The 21,593-nt window shown below is 42.3% G+C and overlaps 1 protein-coding gene across 2 annotated transcripts in view; it reads left to right on the top strand.

The window, feature by feature from the left end:
- The first annotated feature begins 3,194 nt into the window (after positions 1 to 3,194).
- The window catches only part of LOC148517265 (uncharacterized), a 38,311-nt gene continuing 19,912 nt past the window's right edge, over positions 3,195 to 21,593 (top strand). For both annotated transcript variants that reach the window (XM_088479009.1, XM_088479011.1), the window contains exon 1: positions 3,195 to 3,268. The gene's annotated coding sequence lies outside the window, so the exon portion shown is untranslated. The remainder of the gene's footprint in view (positions 3,269 to 21,593) is intronic.

Below are 21,593 nucleotides of genomic sequence, written 5' to 3'. Positions count from 1 at the left end.
CCATCATCTGCAGATATATTTGCAGATCACTCGATCTTCAGATATATCTGTATAGTGTGTACCCACCATTAGGGAGGCAGGAAGGATGCAATGCTGGCTACACATGCTGTGCAATTAGCAAATATGCCCTGTGTTTCCCCCACTAGTCCAGCCAGCCTTCCCAGCCATGTTCCTCTCCTAGTCCAGCCAGCTTTCCCTGCCATGTTCCCCTTCTAGTCCAGCCAGCCTTCCCTGCCATGTTCCTCTCCTAGTTTAGTCAGCCTTCCCTGCCATGTTCCCCTCCTAGTCCAGCCAGCCTTCCCTGTCATGTTCCCCTCCTAGTCCAGCCAGCCTTCCCTGTCATGATCCCCTCCTAGTCCAGCCAGCCTTCCCTGCCATGTTCCCCTCCTAGTCCAGCCAGCCTTCCCTGCCATGTTCCTCTCCTAGTCCAGCCAGCCTTCCCTGCCATGTTCCCCTCCTAGTCCAGCCAGCCTTCCCTGCCATGTTTCCCTCCTAGTACAGCCAGCGTTCCCTGCCATGTTCCCCTCCTAGTCCAGCCAGCATTCCCTGCCATGTTCCCCTCCCCTCCTAGTCCACAGATGGCCTTCCCTGGCTTTGTTTGTGGGTCTAGCCTTTTCAATGTATGTTATGCAGGTCTGGCTTTTTCGATGTATGTTATGTGGTTTCAGAGCGGCTTGCTTTTATGTATATATTTATATTGTTATAAAAGAGCCCGGCTTTACCAATTGGTTGGGAATATTTGATATACTGTTGCATGGTGAAGGGTTAAAATGTCTGGCCTCTAAGAGTCGATTTAGGAATCCCATCAGATTAAGGGACAGAAAAAAGGCCCACATCGCTGAGTGTTTATTCAGACCTATTCTATTTGAAGTTTTATACCCCTGAAAAAGTCCCTTAAACGGATGAAATGCATAGGGTCATCGATTTGATAGCCCGCACCCATTACATGAGATCCACCTAAGAGCTCACACCCATAAGGGTGCAGGTGGTGAATAACATCATCTCTTCAGTATTTGGGCAGGTTATAAGGTCATTTTATGCTACACATATTTATCTATATTGTATTTTATGTAAACAATTTTACCTCTGTTGATTATTCCAAGAATAAAATATTCAGGTATAAGGCTATTTGTTGCCATAAGGCTTTTACTTTTGGGTGATGTTTTCAACAAAAAAAAGGGTGTATGAGTTAGTTATCAGCTTGTAATAAAAACTCCCCTACAGTGGAGATTCTTCCTACAGACAAATATTAGTGCACCTAAGGTACCCCAATCCTTGTATGGTATGTATGTATATATATATATATATATATATATATATATATATATATATATATATATATATATAAAATAATAGAATCGACGCTGATTTTCCTATATATTTAGTATAGATTCTGGTTTTGTGTGTGAATTTACAGCAGTTTTCTCTTATAGTTTCATATTTTATGATAGTGTGACATATATTTCAACTGGTTTACGCACAAAATAGTGTCCCGGGGGGCCCTGCCTGTTTTGTCAGTACTGGGCCCCACAATTTCTGGTGGCAGCCCTGGCCAAATGACGACTGAGTTTTATCCAAAATGGCCACCTTCTTACAAGCCTTACCTTCGTCCTCTGACTCCTCACCAGCGCTGACGTCCTCTGCTCCCGCCCCAGCGCTGATGTCCTCTGCCCCCTCACCAGCGCTCACGTCCTCTGCCCCCTCACCAGCGCTGACGTCCTCTGACCCACTGTCTGAAGGATCAGTAATAATGTGGCCGGTCCCAGCAGGAGCAAACTCCATGTTATTGGGATCAGTGACACCTGATATAATGGGGTGAAAAACCAACACTTTCTATTAGAAGGAAAATTTACCTTGTACATAATTATTCATTGTTAGATAAATAGCAGCCTTTTATCTTGTTGTATTACAGAGAGAAATGGAAGCTGCCACATTGCTGCCTCATCAGAGGTAGGTTAGAATAGGCCCGTATGTTTCTAAAGTGACAGCATCATGAGGCAACAACGTTTGTTTTCTCATAATGAACAAATGACAGGACTGTGTGTTTGATATATATTATATATAATTGTGCAATGGTGTTTGTAGTAATTAGGTATTCTAGTCTTTACTATCCGTGTCAGTGTTTATTACGCTATAGCGCTGCTGCATTATCTCGTTTTTACTAGTTCCCATAACAAATGAAATGTAATTATGTATATATACATGTTTTATGCTTCTTACAATGTTATTTAGCTTTATACAAATATGTAACCATGAGCACTATGAAGCCCATCTGTATGGTGATCTGTGTTCCTTACCCATGAATATGGAGCACCCAGTGCTGGGCTCTGCCGGTGGTGCCGGCTCCACGGCCTTCCCAGGTCTCTGGTTCACTTTCACATTCTGGGTAGATTGTATTAGCCCAGGCTCCCTCCTCTTCTGCAGCTTTTTGTTAATGAGCTGGTGCTATAGAGTAATACAGAATGATTAACAATAATAATATTCTGACTGTCCTTTATGTCACAGCTCCTCTGTCACTTGTTTTTTCCTTACTGTGATTGTCTCTCTGTTTGGTCTGAGTTACATCTTCATGGAAAGTAATGCTCCTCCATTGGCTCTAGAAAGTGTCTGTCTGCATCCTGCATTGTATGTTACAGCATTTGCTCTATGTATGCACTATATTAGATATTACACTGCGGTCCTGTGACTATAGATGTGTATGATATGGGATATAGTCAGCATCCCACATGCGGTCTAAAAACCATCACCGAAATCCTGACAGCTCCAGTATCCCAACCGCTGGCATCTCAAATGTAAGTATTGTGGGTTAGGGTTAGGCACCAGAGGGAAGGTTGGGGTTAGCCACTGGGGAGGGAGTGTTAGCCTTAGGGTGCGGGGAGGAGGAGGTTAGGTTTAGGCACCAGGGAGAGAGGGTTAGGGTAAGGGTTAGGGTTAGTGCTACTATACTTACATATGGGTATCGGGAATCTGAATTTATCACTAGTCTGACCAGCGGCATCCTGACCGCAGGCAATCCATACCCAACCCAGACAATACATGTCCTCCACTCTGTGTAATTACCAGATGCTCATTATGTGACCTTATAGCAGTAATGTCTCAGGTGAATGTGAATGTGATACTTTGGTATCAGTCCTATAAAACCGTAAATGTATATAACCATTTATTCTGTACCATTAATGCATCTATTTATTTCACAGTACCTGCGCCTCCAGCTTCAGATGATGCACATCATAATTCCCACTGTGGTAGGAAATAATACAGAGAACGGGTAAGGACTTATACTCATTTGGTTATATATAATAAGATAGGTACATATTTACAGTCCGTCATTTATTTATCTAGCTGATCCATTATCTGATTTATTACCCTCCATTACTGTAACCTGAGTACAGTTATGTCTGTAATTTCCCAGACACACAGGAATAAGATGGACCCCAAAGCAGCTTATCTAGTAAACCTTTGGGCAGATGTACTAAGCTGTGGAAAGTGATAAATTGGAGAGTAATAGGCTACCAACCAATCAGCTCCTAACTGTCAATTTCAAACACAGCCTGTAACATGACAGGAGCTGAGTGGTTGGTAGTTTATCACTCCCCAATTTATCACTTTCCAGAGCTTAGTACATCTCCCACTTTATATTATATTGCTGGTGCACAGAATATCCCTGTATCTCAGTATTATAAATATAATCAGTCCCAGCAATCCAATAAACAACAATATAGTTATATGGTGCATAGGAATGGGATGCACAGCAGTGCTCTATACATTACAGTACATATATGTGATTCTGGATGGCTAGAACAGAAGTATTTATGGATTGGGCAAAGTTCCTGTCACATGGTTCCTTGTAGGACAGTAGTGAGGATGGTTCCTTCACAGCCACTGCCCTGACCAGTAATGGTGCCCAACTGCCAATGCAGAATTGGAGGGTGGGGTGAAGGGACAGAATCAATAAATATATTTAAAGGGTGGAGGAGAGAAAATGCCACCAGCTCATTAAGAAATATATGAAGGAGGAATGTGGAGATAAAATGTAGGGAAAATAATATGTATATACAGTAGTAGGGGCACCAGTACTCTAGCCCAAGGAGCTAAACTGTCTAGTTACAGCTCTGTGTCCTAAATACATGTAATTGTGGTTACACTGATGTGGAAGATGAGATAATACTTACATTTGTGGGTTCCACCATGTACTAGGGACTTCATGATCTCCTGAGTCCATATACATCTACAAGAAAAACAGATTGATTCAGCAACATTGACAGTCTGACCCTGCTATATGATATGTTATAATCTAGTGATTATTCTGCATGTCTCATCTTATATCTCTATTTGCATTATATTCAGTGGCTGGGGTAAAGCTTACCTGGTGACATGACGTACTAATCATATAATTGTCCATAGTCGCTCAGAGAGAAATAGTAGAAGTGTCTGTAACAGTCTCTATCCTGTAACAGACTGAGAATAGTCAGAATGCTCAGGACAGACAGAGCTACTGTGTCACAGGCTCATTGTGATGTCATAATTCCGTCATTATGTCATGGGGAAAAGTCTTGGTCAGGTGATTAAAGGGATGTTATATATTATTTACTTATAGATCTTCCATATAAGGCCATTTGTTTGTTAAAATAATAGTGTTATTTCTATCCAAGAGTAAAATACATTAAACACATGGCATATATACAAATATAAGTCATAGGTAAGTGCACTGAATCCTGTGTGTGGATTTTATATATATCAAGCCAAATAAAACAAGGCTATGAATAGTCTGTATTAGAAAAAACATAATTAAATAAGAGGATGGTACCTGGGGGAGGGGGAGAATCAATATTAATGGGACAAGTATCAGATTATGGGGTAAAATGGGTCCATGGTGGTCAGTGGTGGAATATATTGTATCTATGAAGAGGGGAGGCTATCTTTATATTAAACTAGAGGTCTCTTTTAATGAAGAAGGTTGGATTTGATTATGAAAAGAAGGGGAGGGGGTTGTATGTTTAATGTTTTATATTAACATGTATCAACTTCATTTTATCAGACAAAATGAATGGTTTGGGGATCTTTACCCTCTTTTGGTATTATTTTGGCTTGTTTTGTTTTTGTATTTTTAGAAGATGCTATATGGAGAGAACATGGGAGAGGCCTAGACCCACCTCATTTAGCATGTAAAGTAATATTAAAGTTTCCCCCATAATAATGTGAAGAGGGAGACTGTCATTTAGAGGGAATCGCTATGATTTGAACCGGCGCCCGCATGGAAGCCCGGCAGTGAAGATCCCGACAGGTAAGTATATTTTTCTATTTACTAACCTGACCTCCCTCCCCTAACCCTCCCTTAGGGGTCCCTAACCCTATCCTCCCCCCCAACTGCCTAACCCTTACCTTCCTCTAAGTGCCTGAACCTAACCCCCCCTTCCCTGCAGCCTAACCCTAAGTCTAACGGGGGGTTGCCTAACCCTAACCTCCCCCCCGGTGTGTCTAACCCTAACCCACCTTCCCCTAGCCTAGCCCTAACCTCCCGGGGAGATGCCTAACCCTAAGTCTCCCCCCCCAGGAGCCCCTAACCTAGTCCTCACCCTCACACAGCTGTCTGCACCTGGCTTACCTTCGATCGGTAAGCTGGGTGTCGGGCTCCCGGCGTAGGTCTAATGACAGGCGTCTGGATTTCGACACCTGTCATTAGGCACTTCCTGCATGTGCCGCTACTAACAAACAAGCAGGTGCCGATCACAAGGTATGGGCACTGCTTATTATTTGTAGAGATGTGCACTGACCCCCTTGTTTTGGTTTTGTTTTTGGATCTGGATTTTGTCCTAAAAAATCATATAACATATAAAATCACATAAAATGGGACTTTTTGTTCCTACAGTATTATTAACCTCAATATTGTTTATTTCCACTTGTTTCCAGTCAATTTTGACCACCACACAGCTCACAATATTGATTTTTTTCATCTAGTTAAGGGCCAAAATGTTGGATCCAGCTAGCTGGCTGAAAACTGAGTGATAAATAGATTTGAGGACTGTGCAATGATGATGGTTGGGGTACCCCTTGAGCATTGAAGAATTGATGGTTGATAATTGATACAATCACTGGCTGAAGTAAGAATTGATAGTTGATAGTTGGCACAGCCACTGGCTGAAGTAAGAATAGTTGATACTTGATAATTGGTGCAGCCAGAGGAGTAACTTGTAGCCAGGGCGCCTGGAGCACGTGCATGCTATGGCGTCACCCTCAAGTGTTCCAGGGAGGAGGTGGGTCCATATGGGATTAAAGTAAAGAGAAATAAAAATAAAGATATGGGGCAGCCCCTTGTAGTGATGCCCATATGTAATGCCCCTTGTAGTGGTGCCCATATGCAATGCCCCCTGTTGTGGTGCCCATATGCAGTGCCCGCTGTAGTTCTGCTCCCCCATGCTGTGCCCCTGTAGTAGTGCCCATATGCAGTTCCCCCCTGTAGTAGTGCCCATATTCAATGCCCCCTGTTGTGGTGCCCATATGCATTGCCCCCTGTAGTGGTGCCCATATGCAGTGCCCCCTGCAGTAGTGCCCATATGCAGTGCCCCCAGTAGTTGTGCCTCTTAAAGTAGTGCTCCTGTAGTTCTGCCCCCCATACTGTGTCCCCTGTAGTAGTGCCCATATGCAGTTCCCCCCTGTAGTGGTGCCCATATGCAGTGCCCCCTGTAGTGGTGCCCTTTTGCAATGCCCCCTGTTGTGGTGCCCATATGCAGTTCCCCCCTGTAGTGGTGCCCATATGCAATGCCCCCTGTAGTGGAGCCCATATGCATTGCCCCCTGTAGTGGTGCACTTATGCAGTGCCTGTCCCTCCCCCCCTCACAGTACTTACCTGATCCATCGCGGCCGTTATCCGTGCTGTCATTGCCTCTGCCGCAGCGCACGGGGAGGTCATGACATCAACCGCGCACTGCATCACTGGGAACGCTGGCCTCTGAAGCGATCTGAAGCTTCCTTAGCCTCCGATCGCTTCAGAGGCCGGTGCTCACAGTTCAATGCTGGCACCTGGCAGGCTGTCAGCTAAGACTGCTGCCGGGAACACATCTGCGCGCGGCGCCTCCAGACACCTGCGGCACCTGGAGCTTGCGCTTCACTGAAGCCGCCCTCCCTACGTCCCTGGGTGCAGCCACTGGCTGAGGAATTTATGGTTGATAGTTGGCGCAGCCATTGGCTAAAGTAAGAAGAGTTGATACTTGGTGCAGCCCCTGGCTGAAGAATTGATAATTGGTGCAGCCCCTAGCTGAAGAATTGATAATTGGTGCAGCCCCTGGCTGAAGAATTGATAATTGGTGCAGCCACTGGCTGAAGAATTCATAATTGGTGCAGCCCCTGGCTGAAGAATTGATAGTTAATTGTTGATGGGATGACAACGATCATCCCATCAACTGCTGACCACACCTGGCGCTTAATTGAATAAGATGAAACAAAGCACAGTGTTTGCAGCTAGTAATTAAGGGTTTAGTTAGAACCCAGGAGACCACAGTCTCTATCTGATAAAGTATAACAAAAGGGTTTACTGTGCTAAACAATTTATATAATGAATAGTATACCAAATGAATAAGGTTTGCTGTCTGTTGGTAAACAGGAGGCTTCAATAGTTTACAAAAATTTTAATATATGAATCACAACATAAATCACTGAACATACAACACACAACAAACAATAGAATCTTAAAAATACCAATTTACTTGTTCTCAATTGAGATGTCTCTGTGTGAGACTGTAACACTGTGTTGATGTTACACAAGTTACTATACCAAACAAGGTCCCAATCTTTGAAAATGAATAGCTTGTCACTATTAAGCAGCAATTAAGCTCAATGAATGTCCCATTCCGCATGCAATCAATAAGCACACCAAAACTCTGTTAGTTGATATAATATCTTCACTACTGGCGTCCTAGTGTGAGAAATGTCCGCATTCAAAGTTAATTAAAAGCACAGTCATTACAGTATTGAAATAGAACCTTAGTGAGTGCGTCCGTGTTTGAGCCCGTCCCGGCTCCAATCTTCTCAGACGGTGTAGAGCTACAGCCGGAGTGCACAGGCTGCCGTGGAGCAGGGTGGCGGAGGGCTGTGAGTAGAATGCGGTCAGTCAATTGAGGACTCGCTCGGTGATAGTATCAAGCTGCAATGCTGGTGGTGGAGGGACCTTGTGTGCCTGGATGACGTCAATCCGTTTCGTCCCGTAAATCATCTGGACTTTCTCAAGACTGAGTACCATAGTCTTTGGTCCCTCCTTAAATCCTTCCAGGCATCAAATTGATTGTTTAGTGGATTAGTAACACCTGAATGGCTTCATACCACATTCACTAGTCTCATTCTATTTGTATTTCTTTATGGCTTTTATTTCTTTAATTATTCAATTCTATCCATTCAAATAATCATTACTCTTACCATATAAAAAAATACAAAAATGAATAACATATAGAATTGACAATGGTGATAGTATTAACAGCAATATTTAAAAATAAATAATAAAAATAATAATGAAAAGCCTCCTGTTTCAAGAACAATCATTCTAATAACAGTACTACTTCTCATATAGAGCTAAGCGTGGAGTCACTCTTTTTGTATGCAAAATCTATTTAATCAAGACTCAATCTAGAAAATAATATATTTAGAACTAATGAATGAATAATATATAGAAAAGAAAAAAAGAATGATCGTTTTTACTTCATACCTTTTTAATAAAGTATAGCTGTGGATAGAGAGTCTGAAAAAAGCCTAGTATCTTGACTCTTATAAAACTGGATTAAATACTCTATATTTCTTATCCAATATATTGTATGTACCATATATAGAAAAACACATGGATACGCACAAACACACACACACATATATACACTACCGTTCAAAAGTTTGGGGTCACTTCGAAATTTCCTTATTTTTGAAAGAAAAGCAAATTTTTTTTCAATGAAGATAACATTAAATTAGTCAGAAATACACTCTATACATTGTTAATGTGGTAAGTGATTATACTAGCTGCAAATGTCTGGTTTTTATAGAGGCCCATTTCCAGCAACCATCACTCCAGTGTTCTAATGATGCATTGTGTTTTCTAAGCGCGTTAGAAGCCTAATGGATGATTAGAAAACCCTTGTGCAATTATGTTAGCACAGCTGAAAACGGGTTTGCTCGTTAGAGAAGCTATAATACTGGCCTTCTTTTAAGCTAGTTGAGTATCTGGAGCATCACATTTGTGGATTCGATTGTACTCTCCAAATGGCCAGAAAAGGAGAACTTTCATGTGAAACTCGACAGTCTATTCTTGTTCTTAGAAATGAAGGCTATTCCATGTGAGAAATTGCCAAGAAACTGAACTTTTCCTACAACGGTGTGTACTACACCCTTCAGAGAACAGCACAAACAGGCTCTAACCAGAGCAGAAAGAGAAGTGGGAGGCTCCGGTGCACAACTGTGCAAGAAGACAAGTACATTAGAGGCTCTAGTTTGAGAAATAAACGCCTCACAAGTCCTCAACTGGCTGCTTCATTAAATGGTACCTGCAAGATGCCAATGTCGACGTCTACACTTAAGAGGCGACTCTGGGATGCTGGCCTTCTAGGCAGATTGGCAAAGAAAAAGCCCTATTTGAGACTGGCCAATAAAAGGAAAAGATTAATATGGGCAAAAGAACACAGACATTGGACAGAGGAAGTTTGGAAAAAAGTGTTATGGACAGACGAGGTGTTGAGGTGTTTGGATCACACAGAAGAACATTTGTGAGATGCAGAACAAGTGAAAAGATGCTGGAAGAGTGCCTGACACCATCTGTCAAGCATGGTGGAGGTAATGTGATGGTTTGGGGTTGCTTTGGTGCTGGTAAAGTGGGAGATTTCTACAAGGTAAAAGGGATTTTGAATAAGGAAGGCTATCACTCCATTTTGCAATGCCATGCCATACCCTGTGGACAGCGCTTGATTGGAGCCAGTTTCCTCCTCCACCAGGACAATGACCCAAAGCATACCTCCAAATTATGCAAGAACTATTTAGGGAAGAAGCAGGCAGCTGGTATTCTGTCTGTAATGGAGTGGCCAGCACAGTCACCAGAGCTCAACCCCATTGGGCTGTTGTGGTAGCAGCTTGACCGTATGGTACGCAAGAAGTGCCAATCAAGCCAATCCAACTTGTGGGAGGTGCTTCAGGAAGCGTGGGGTGAAATTTCTTCAGGTTACCTCAACAAATTAACAGCTAGAATGCCAAAGGTCTGCAATGCTGTAATTGCTGCAAAAGGAGCATTTTTTGACGAAAGCAAAGTTTAAAGGACAAAATTATGTTCTATTCATTTTGCAACTCATTTGATAAATAAGTCAGTCTTCATGTAAAACAGGAAATTGTCTGGGTGACCCCAAACTTTTGAACAGTAGTGTATATACAGTCAGGTGCATAAATATTGGGACATTGACAGAATTTTCATATTTTGGCCTCTATTCACTACCTCAATGGCTTTGAAATGAAACAAACAAGATGTGCCTTAACTGCAGACTTTCAGATTTAATTTGAGGGTAATTACATCCAAATCAGGTGAACGGTGTAGGAATTACAACGGTTTCTATATGTGCCTCCCACTTTTTAAGGGGCCAAAAGTAATGGGACAAACTAAACAATCCTAAATCTAACTTTCACTTTTTAATACTTTGTTGCAAATCCTTTGCAGGCAATTACAGCCTGAAGTCTGGAACGCATAGAAATCACCAGACGCTGGGTTTCATCCCTGGTGATGCTCTGCCAGGCCTCTACTGCAAATGTCTTCAGTTTCTGCTTGTTCTTGGGACATTTTCCCTTCAGTTTTGTCTTCATCAAGTGAAATGCATGCTCAATCGGATTCAGGTCAGGGGATTGACTTTGCCATTGCATAACATTCCACTTTTTAGCTTTAAAAAACTCTGGTTGCTTTTGCAGTATGCTTCGGGTCATTGTCCATCTATTACATCTATAGTTACCTGCTATTCCTGATTCAAGCCATGTTTTGGCCTTATGGTTATTTTTTAGTGGTCTAAGTTCACTTGGTGCTAATAGATTCTTTAGGTTCGTATTCTTTTTAAAATTAACGCTTGGTTTATTGGATAAACAATTTTTCAAGACACAGTCTTCTTTGAATATAGGAAAATTATTATAAACAACTTTTCTAATAGTGCCAGATTTACAATTAAATTTAGATATATATAGTGTTTTTTCTTCATGTAGTCCAGTGGTGCCAAACTCGGGCCCTTCAGCTGCAGTGGAACTACACATTCCAGCATGCACTGCCACAGTTTTGCTATTAGGGCATGCTAAAACTGTGGCAGGGCACACTGGGATATGTAGTCACATAGCAACTGTAGGGCCCGAGTTTGACACCACTCATCTAGTCTGTCCTTTTATTTTTATTTATATTTTTCTTCATGTTACTGTTTTTCTTAGTTGTATTGTATCCCTCTGCCAGTGTAGATTTATTTAGGAGATCAGATATATTTAGAGTCTTGGCATAATCTCTTGTCACATCTAACAGATATTTTGGGTATCCTCTCCGTTTAAAGTTGAGTAACATATCTTCCATTTGATGGAAGAAGTCCTCATCTAGTTTACAGTTCCGTCTAAGCCTCAAAATTTTGGTTCTTTGGAATGTTTTTTTATCCACCATTTATAATGTCCGCTTTCACAGTGTAAATAATTACCCATACCTACTGATTTCATATAATTAGAGGGAACAATAGGACCATCTTGTATGGAGAAGGCAATATCTAGAAAATTAATAGTGTCAAAACTAAAAGTGTGTGTGAAGTGTAAATTAAATGTTTGAATTTAAATAATTAACAAATTCCAGTGCTCTTTCTTTACCTCCATCCCAAATAATAAATAAATCATCTATATAACGGCCATAGAGGACCAGGTTTTCTCTGTATGGGCCGCTCCAGATATGTTCTTCCTCGAAGCGGCCCATATAGAGATTGGCGAAACTGGGCGCAAACCTGGTCCCCATGGCCGTTCCAAGTGCTTATAAATAATAAGTGTTGTCAAATAAAAAATAATTGTGAGTGAGTGTGAATAAATTAGAATTAAGAACATGGTCATGCCGCTCCTTTGATAGTTTTATATCTAGATAGTATTTAGTTGTTTCTATTCCTGCTTTATGTGGGATATTGGTATACAATGCTTGGACATCAAGGGTGATAAATCCCCACCCCTCTGTCCAAGAAAATTCAGCGGTTTTCTGTAATATAGTGAGTGTAGGTTAGCGACGTGACTTTGTAAGTGTGCATCTACAAACTGTGCTAAATTGGAAGTGAGGGAACCTATGCCTGCAATGATGGGTCTTCCAGGGGGTGAAACAAGTGATTTGTGAATCTTGGGTAGGTGATAAAAAACAGGAGTGATAGGATGTGCACAAACTAAAAATTTATAGATATCTTCTGATATTGCGTTCTCCTCTTTGGCTGCCTCTAGCATATTTTCGGATTTCTCTTTATAATCAGTAGTAGGATCTTTCAATAAAATAGTATAATATTTTTTTATCCTGTAATTGTCTCATGGCCTCATCCACATTATCCTTTCTATCTTGCAGAATAATCCCCCTCCCCCCCCTTGTCCGCAGATCTGATGATGAGCGAATCTTTATCCCTTAATTGTTTAAGGGCTAATCTTTCACTCTTTGATAGATTTTGTTCGAAAGCCAGAGGGAGAAAACTTTTGCTCTTGTTTGGTTTCTGACACATTCTCTTAAAGTCAGCTAAAGTTTTGCTATAAAAAATGTTTATAGTAGGACTTTTGTGATTCCTTTTGAACTTGGGCATATATAAAGGAATATCTTGTGTCTCAATATCAAACAATAGGACTTCTGCAGAGTTCTCACTTAACAATTGTTCTAAACATAAAAGGCCATCCTGATCCTCATCATTTAAAACTATAGGTGAAAGATCATCAGAGATTTCATTGATTTTTTTAGATGCAAAATAGCGTTTCCTACACAAATCCCTTTGTTTAATTCAAGAAACAGTTCAAATAGATTGGGATCTTTTGAAGGTGCGAAACTCAAATCTCTCTGCAATAATTTCTTCTCATTTACACTTAGTTCATGAGTGGAGAGGTTGTAGATTCCTTTAGTATTCTCTTTTTGCTGAATCTGGCTCTCCTTATCACTTTTTCCTCTTCCCCTTCGCCCTCTCTTTCTCTGCGCCTTTTTATATGTTGAAGGATATACTTTGTAAGTATTTGGATGGCAATAAGAATATATAAGAATCTATTAGCACCAAGTGAACTTAGCGCCTGATTCAGACCCGGTCGCAAGTGCTGAGCGCTCGCAACCAGCACGATGGTGGCCCACAGCGCATGCGCACGACGGAGCCGTCGCTCCGGGTCTTGCACCAAAGGGGGCAAGCTGTCGATGTTGAGTGACAGCTCGCCCCATTTGGTGGGCGGGACGGGGGGGTGGTTGCCCAAACGGTGGCTTTCCAATGAGAACGCCTGCCATTTGGGGCGGCCCCACTGACATCACAAGTGATGTCAGTGGAGAGCTTTCGGCTCTGTTAGAGCCGAAAGCTCTCTGGGGCTTGCGATGGGCGAGACCCTACCACAAGGGTCTCGTCGCAAGCCCAATGGTCGCGATGGTCTTGACCATCTCCAAAAAAAATAAAAAGCCCGGCCCTGATTCAGAGCGAGCGCTCAGTCAGAGCGACCGGGTCTGAATCAGGCCCTTAGACCACTAAAAAATAATCATAAGGCCAAAACATGGCTTGAATCAGGAATAGAAGGTAACTATAGATTTAATAAAAAGGTTTGTCTGACATGTAATTAAAGTATACACGAAACCGCGTGAATAATATTGCGTCAAGTGTTAATGGAGAGATTTTCCCAATTAAACAATTTATTAACTCTGAATCCACATATTGTGTATACGTATTACATTGTCCATGTTCCCTACAGTATGTAGGTAGAACGACGAGATCTATCAAAAGTAGATCAAGAGAACACAGACGCAATATTATTAAGAAACTATCTACACACAGTGTTTCATGACATTTCCTTCATTTCCACAAAAGTGATCCATCTGGGCTAACTGTTACAGGAGTTGAACAAATTAATGCTACAACGAGAGGAGGAAATAGATTCCAACGTTTATGCATGAGAGAATCAGCGTGGATTTTCAAATTAGATACTCTTTATCCCCAGGGATTATATGAGGCTCTAGATCACATCTCATTTGAATAATAGTTTCCTCTTCCCTAGGAGATTTATAGATCAAAGATTCAGACTTCCCTCATCCACCTCTAGCCCCTTGAGTGGTTTGACATCACCAGATGGTCACATACTGTACAGCGACAAATTAGCCCCCTTCATTTTTTGGGGTTATATAGATCAATGATCCAAGCTTCATCTACCCATCTTTAGTTTGTATAGTTCATATAGTCACAATGGACTTTGGATGTTCATTGGTACACTACTTCAACATAGAATGCGACAGTCCATTTCATGAGTTTTAGGTTCTCACCCTGTTACACGAAGATCATTACGCAATGTAGCTATAGTAATCAAGTGGTAAACACAATTAATATAGGGTTCATTAGGAGAAGCTTAGCTTTCAGATCTGACTCCCCAATATTGAAATGGAGAGAAAGTCTATGAAAGACATCTGCCACTGTCAACATTTTATCCCTTGATGAGGCATCTATAGAGCTCTGTCACTATATTTTAGTTCAGATCAATATATAGTCATTGTGAGCAGGTGGCCCAATTTCCACCATTTCTGGGTCAGTTGGACTGTCAGGACTGCGACTATTTCAGTACATAAAGATAGATTACTTTTTCCAAAGTTCCTTTGTGGTCATTGGAGGAGCTATCCTGCTTGCTGGCATTCATCACATACAGGGGATAGAGAGTTAAAGTGATCATCTGTTTCCAAGGTGTTGTCAGGTGTGAGATTCCTAGATTGCTCATTATTTCAAACCTGATCCCATTTGGGTCACATGTTCTGAACTTCCTATGGATCACAGACCTCTAGTATAAAGCCTGTTACTAACTGTGTCTCAGTGTCTGTGAAATGCTACTTTCAGGTCTTTCTTGGACTCCTGCCAGATCCCTGCTGTGCCGGTGGGTTGCTGTGGACTTTGCTATATCTCTGCTCATGTTCCAGCTAAACTTCTGATGCCAGTTACCAGCCTCACTACAGAGCTCAGCATAGCCATTGCCTAAGTATTGCTTTCTGCTCCACTGCTGTGGTTTCACCTTTTGCTGCACTATTTACTTTGCCTGTTGCCTCTCACTCCTGTGGACATCGAATCCACCTTCGTTACAGTTGTCAACTGCACCGTTACAGTTATCATCACTGTATCGCGGTGCTCAACCCCGCTCCGGATTCTAGTTACACTGCAGGGCTCAACCCTGCTTCAACCTTCATTGCATTGCGGGGCTCAACCCCACTCCGAATTTTAGTTACACCGCAGGGCTCAACCTTGAAAAGGTCATTCCTAAAGCCACCCCAGTTTATTGTGCCTAGTAGGCCTGCCTCCTCCCAGGAGTCTCAAGTGTTGGCAGCCGTGACATTGACGAGGGACGTTGGTCGCCACCATCCTAGTCCTGGAAAATAGTGGACTGACTACACATTTAATACTTGAGCCATACTCTGACTACCACTTTGGTGTTTATTAACACTATATACTGCTTGATGTCTATATTGAAGGATATGGACCATTAGGTGTTTTTCCAAAATAAATATATTTAGGTACCCTAGTATATGTAGTATAGATGACACTGTGGGTCCACTCCATATAATTTCCATTATCCCATCTATCACTAACCATTTTTATTTTCATTTTTATTTTCTCAACCTCTCATTTTTCCAATTTATGCCATTTCATTATATGAGACTTCTATGTTTGATGTGCGAATTATTGTGTACATATACAGTCAGATGCATAAATATTGGGACATTGACCGAATTTTCATATTTTGGCCTCTATTCACCACCACAATGGCTTTGAAATGAAACAAGCAAGATGTGCTTTAACTGCAGACTTTCAGATTTTATTTGAGGGTAATTACATCCAAATCAGGTGAACGGTGTAGGAATTACAACGGTTTCTATATATGCCTCCCACTTTTTAAGGGGCCAAAACATGACAATTCTGTCAATGTCCCAATATTTATGCACCTTATATATACACTACCGTTCAAAAGTTTGGGGTCACCCAGACAATTTCATGTTTTACATGAAGACTGACTTTTATTTATCAAATGAGTTGCAAGATGAATAGAACATAATGAATAGAACATATAGTCAAAACATTGGCAAGGTTAGAAATTATGATTTGTATTTGAAATAATAATTTTGTCCTTAAAACTTTGCTTTCGTCAAAGAATGCTCCTTTTGCAGCAATTACAGCATTGCAGACCTTTGGCATTCTAGCTGTTAATTTGTTGAGGTAATCTGAAGAAATTTCACCCCACGCTTCCTGAAGCACCTCCCACAAGTTGGATTGGCTTGATGGGCACTTCTTGCGTACCATACTGTCAAGCTGCTCCCACAACAGCCCAATGGGGTTGAGATCTGGTGACTGCACTGGCCACTTCATTAGAGTTAGAATACCAGCTGCCTGATTCTTCCCTAAATAGTTCTTCAATAATTTGTGTGCTTTGGGTCATTGTCCTCTTGGAGGAGGAAATTGGCTCCAATCAAGAGCTGTCCACAGGGCATGACATCGCGTTACAAAATGGAGGGATAGCCTTCCTTATTCAAAATCCCTTTTACCTTTTAGAAATCTCCCACTTTACCAGCACCAAAGCAGCCCCAAACCATCACATTACCTCCACCATGCTTGACAGATGGCTTCAGGCACTCTTCCAGCATCTTTTCACTTGTTCTGCATCTCACAAATGTTCTTCTGTGTGAACAAAACACCTCAAACTTCCTCTGTCCAATGTCTGTGTTCTTTTGCCCATATTAATCTTTTCCTTTTATTGGCCAGTCTCCGATATTGCTCTTTCTTTGCCAATCTGCATAAAAGGCCAGCATCCCAGAGTCACCTCTTCACTGTAGGCGTTGAAACTGGTGTTTTGCGGGTACCATTTAATGAAGCTGCCAGTTGAGGACTTGTGAGGCGTCTATTTCTCAAACTAGAGACTCTAATGTACTGGACTTGTCTTCTTGCAGTTGTGCACTGGGGCCTCCCACTTCTCTTTCCGCTCTGGTTAGAGACTGTTTGTGCTGTTCTCTGAAGGGAGTAGTATACACCATTGTAGGAAATATTCAGTTTCTTGGCAATTTCTCGCATGGAATAACCTTAATTTCTAAGAACAAGAATAGACTGTCGAGTTTCACATGAAAGTTCTCTTTTTATGGCCATTTGGAGAGTATAATCGAACCCACAAATGTGATGCTCCAGATACTCAACTAGCTTAAAGGAAGGCCAGTATTATAGCATCTCTAATGAGCAAACCAGTTTCAGCTGTGCTAACATAATTGCACAAGGGTTTATAATCATCCATTAGGCTTCTAACGCGCTTAGCAAACACAATGTATCATTAGAACACTGGAGTGATGGTTGCTGGAAATGGGCCTCTATACACCTATGTAGATATTCCTTTTCTTTCAAAAATAAGGAAATTTCTAAGTGACCCCAATCTTTTGAACGGTAGTGTATGTATATATATATATGTGTGTTTGTGTGTTTCCATGTGTTTTTCTATATATGGTACATACAATATATTGCATAAGAAATGTAGAGTATTTAATCCAGTTTTATAAGAATCAAGATACCTGTACTAGGCTTTTTTCAGACTCTCTATCCACAGCTTTACTTTATTAAAAAGGTATGAAGTAAAAACGATCATTCTTTTTTTCTTTTCTATTTATTATTCATTCATTAGTTCTAAATATATTATTTTCTAGATTGAGTCTTGATTAAATAGATTTTGCATAAAAAAAGAGTGACTCCACGCTTAGCTCTATATGAGAAGTAGTACTGCCATTAGAATGATTGTTCTTGACACAGGAGGCTTTTTATTATTATCAATATTATTTTTATTATTTATTTTTAAATATTGCTGTTTTTAAACTTTTAATATCACCATTGTCAATTCTGTATGTTATTCATTTATTCGTTTTTGTATTTTGTATTTTTTATATGGTAAGAGTAATGATTGCTTGAATGGATAGAATTGAATAATTAAAGAAATAAAAGCCATAAAGAAATACAAATAGAATGAGACTAGTGAATGTGGTATGAAGCCATTCAGGTGTTACTACTCCACTAAACAATCAATTTGATGCCTGGAAGGATTTAAGGAGGGCCCAAAGACCAAGGACCTCATTCAGAGTCGGTCGAAGCGGCCGCACGGTCGTACGCCACCGATGTTCACTATACTGCGCATGCGTAAAGTTCGCAATGCGCGTGCGCAAACTAGCCACTACGATCAGAAATTTCTCTCTCCTTGAACACAGCCAGGTCGGTAGTTTGAGTGACATATTGAGGCGTTTGTGGGTGGTAACAGGGGAAGGTGCTTGAAATCGGGGGAGTGGAGATCCGAACGCAGGCGTGCCTAATTATGCAAACGGCGTTTTATGGGAGTGCATATGGTTTATGGGAGTGCATAATTAACAAAGTAGCGTCATGGCACATGTGACATGGGAGGTTTTTACACTGACATAATCGTAGAGCTTAAGAGAGGGTATGGTCGACCTTAAGCTCTACGACCAGTTCCCGATGGTGTCGATTAATCCTTATATGCCCGGAGATGATGTGTAATGCGTACGAGAAGGGGGCGGATTTTTTTGTCTTCCGGCCGCTTCCTCCCCTTGGTCGGCCAGCTACAGATCCAAACTTAGGGATGCAACTTGCGAGGGAATCATTTGCATATCCGGCCCCTTTTCCCGTACAACCGAGCGGCCGCTTCGACCGACTCTGAATGAGGTACTAATTCTTGAGAAAGTCCCGGTGATTGACGGGGACGTTATCCAGGCACACAAGGTCCCTCCACCACCAGCATTGCAGCTTGATACTGTCACTGAGCGAGTCGTCAATTGACGGACCGCATTCTACTCACAGCCTTCCGCCACCCTGCTCCACGGCAGCCTGTGCACTTCGGCTGCAGCTCTACACCGTCTGAGAAGATTGGAGCCGGGACGGGCTCAAGCATGGACACACTGCACTAAGGTTCTATTTCAATACCGTATTGACTGTGCTTTTAATTAACTTTGAATGCGGACATTTCTCACACTGGGACACCAGTAGTGAAGATATTATATCAACTAACGGAGCTTTGGTGTGGTTATTGCTTGCATGCGGAATGGGACATTCATTGAGCTTAATTGCTGCTTAATAGTGACAAGCTATTCATTTTCAAAGATTGGGACCTTGTTTGGTATAGTAACTTGTGTAACATCAACACAGTGTTACATAGTATCACACAGCGACATCTCAATTGAGAACAAGTAAATTGGTATTTTTAAGATTCTATAGTTGTTTGTTGTTTGTTCAGTGATTAAATATTCGAATGCTTAATAAGCTTGAGAAGATATAAGCACACTGTTTTTTATTTGGTACAGTACTAGTTAGAGCTGGTTTTGTTGTTAGTTTATAATTGGTAGAGGTCAGTTGCCAATCATTATCGGTTAGCCTATTAGCTGCCCCGTCGAGGCGGGGTTTGGCAATGGTATATTAGGGCTGGAGGAGGAGTCAATTGCCTCTTTCCAGTTTGTGATCCTGGACTGTTAAGTACTCTGTATCTTTATTGTCTGTTATAGCTTGAATAAAACCTTTATTTTACATTACTTTCCCCCTTTTTTCCATAGCTCTTTCCTCATAGATAAATCTTTCCTCACAGATAGCTCTTTCCTCATAGATAAATCTTTCCTCACAGCTCTTTCCTTATAGATAAATCTTTCCTCACAGACAGCTTTTTCCTCACAGCAGTGGCATCACAAGGGGGGTGCGGTGGGTGCGGGCCGCACCGGGTGTCACCCTCCAAGGGGGTGACACCAAAATCCGACTCATCCCCACCCCCCGCTCAGCAGGTCCTGCACTGCAGGGAGACGCCAGGCTGGAGAGGCGCTCTCCCTGCAGCAGCTGCTGAGACAGTTTTTGCTTCTGCTGGCTGCCGCTGCGCCTGTCACACTGAGACAGCCAGCGGCAGCCTTCTATACAGTAAGTGCGGCTGAGCTCCTCATGCAGTCCCCTCCATGTGGGGCGGGCGTGCAAGCGCTAGAGGACAGGGGGCTGATTAGTGATCAGCCTGGCTGAAGCCGCTGGGGTGGATGGATGGCAGCTGAGCTTCTGCTCCTCGCTGCTGTCTGATAGATCGTCAGGCTGGGAACAAGCAGAGACAGTCTACAAAACATTTTTCCAGTGTTCAAGTGTATTCAGACACTGTTGATTACACTTGAATACTGACAAGTAGTTTGTACACGGTCCCTGCTTCTTCCCAGCGTGACCCTCTGACCTCTCAGTCAGCGAGGATGAGAAGGAGCTGGGAGACAGCAGCAGCCAGCACAGCGTATACAGTAGGTGTAATGGGATGTAAATAATTCAATAAGGGAGGAGGGGGGGCATTACCTGTCATTGTGTGTGTGTGTTTGTTATGTTAGACCTGTGCCTGTAGGGGCTGTGTTGTCCCTGTCCTTTATTTCCTACTCCATACCCCTAACCATAATCCCTAACCCTCCCTCCCCAATGCCTAAACCTAACCTCCCCCTCCCCGCACCCTAAACCTCCCCCCAGTGCCTATCCCAAACCCCCCCAGTGCCTAACCCTCCCCCTCTCCATACCCCTAACCATAACCCTCCCTCCCCAGTACCTAAACCTAACCTCCTCCTCCCTGCACCCTAACCCTCCCCTCCTAGTGCCTAACCCTCCCCTCCTTGTGCCTAACCCTAACCTCCCCCTCCCCGCACCCCATAACACTCTCTCCTAGCGCTTAACCCTAACCCTCTCACCTCTAGTGCATAACCCTAACCCTCCCCTCCTAGTGTCTAACCCTAACCTCCCCCTCCCCACACCTTAATTTTCTCCCCTAGTGCCTAACCCTAACCCTCTCGTCTAGTGCCTAACCCTTTCACCTCTAGTGCATAACCCTATCCCTCCCCACCTAGTGCCTAACCCTCCCCCCTGGTGCCTAAACCTAACCTCCCCTCCCTAAACCTAATGCCAGGTACACACTAGAAGATATGTACATATCGGGCATATCGGCCAGTGTGTACCCGCTATGTCACTGACGAGGGTTGCTCCCACGTTTCGTCAGCGACATTGCCCATCAGACCTAGGGGGATGATATACTTATTCAATGGGGGAGGGTGTATTTGTTTTTAACTTGGGGAGGTAATACTGTCTATGCTGGGGATGGTGATTAATGTATGTGTGTGGGTATAATTATTGTGTTTCTGTGTGTATAAGGGGTGTATTCATATTATGTGTTATATGTGGGTCAATGATGGTCTCTGCATTATCTGGCATTCACTGTGACTCTCTACATTATCTGGCGGTTACTACGACGCTCTCTGTATTATCTGGCGGTCACTGCAATATACGGGGCACCACTATTGGGGGCATTGTGTAAGTGTGATTGCTGGACTGGTATTTGGGGAGAGTTCGTGGAGCTGCATATCAAAT

Source organism: Taudactylus pleione, unplaced genomic scaffold (genome assembly GCF_031769625.1).
Source record: "Taudactylus pleione unplaced genomic scaffold, aTauple2 ptg000225l, whole genome shotgun sequence".
Classification (NCBI taxonomy): Eukaryota; Metazoa; Chordata; class Amphibia; order Anura; family Myobatrachidae; genus Taudactylus; species Taudactylus pleione.
Note: the sequence above shows the minus strand (reverse complement) of the source record. Positions and strands in the feature narration are given on the sequence as shown.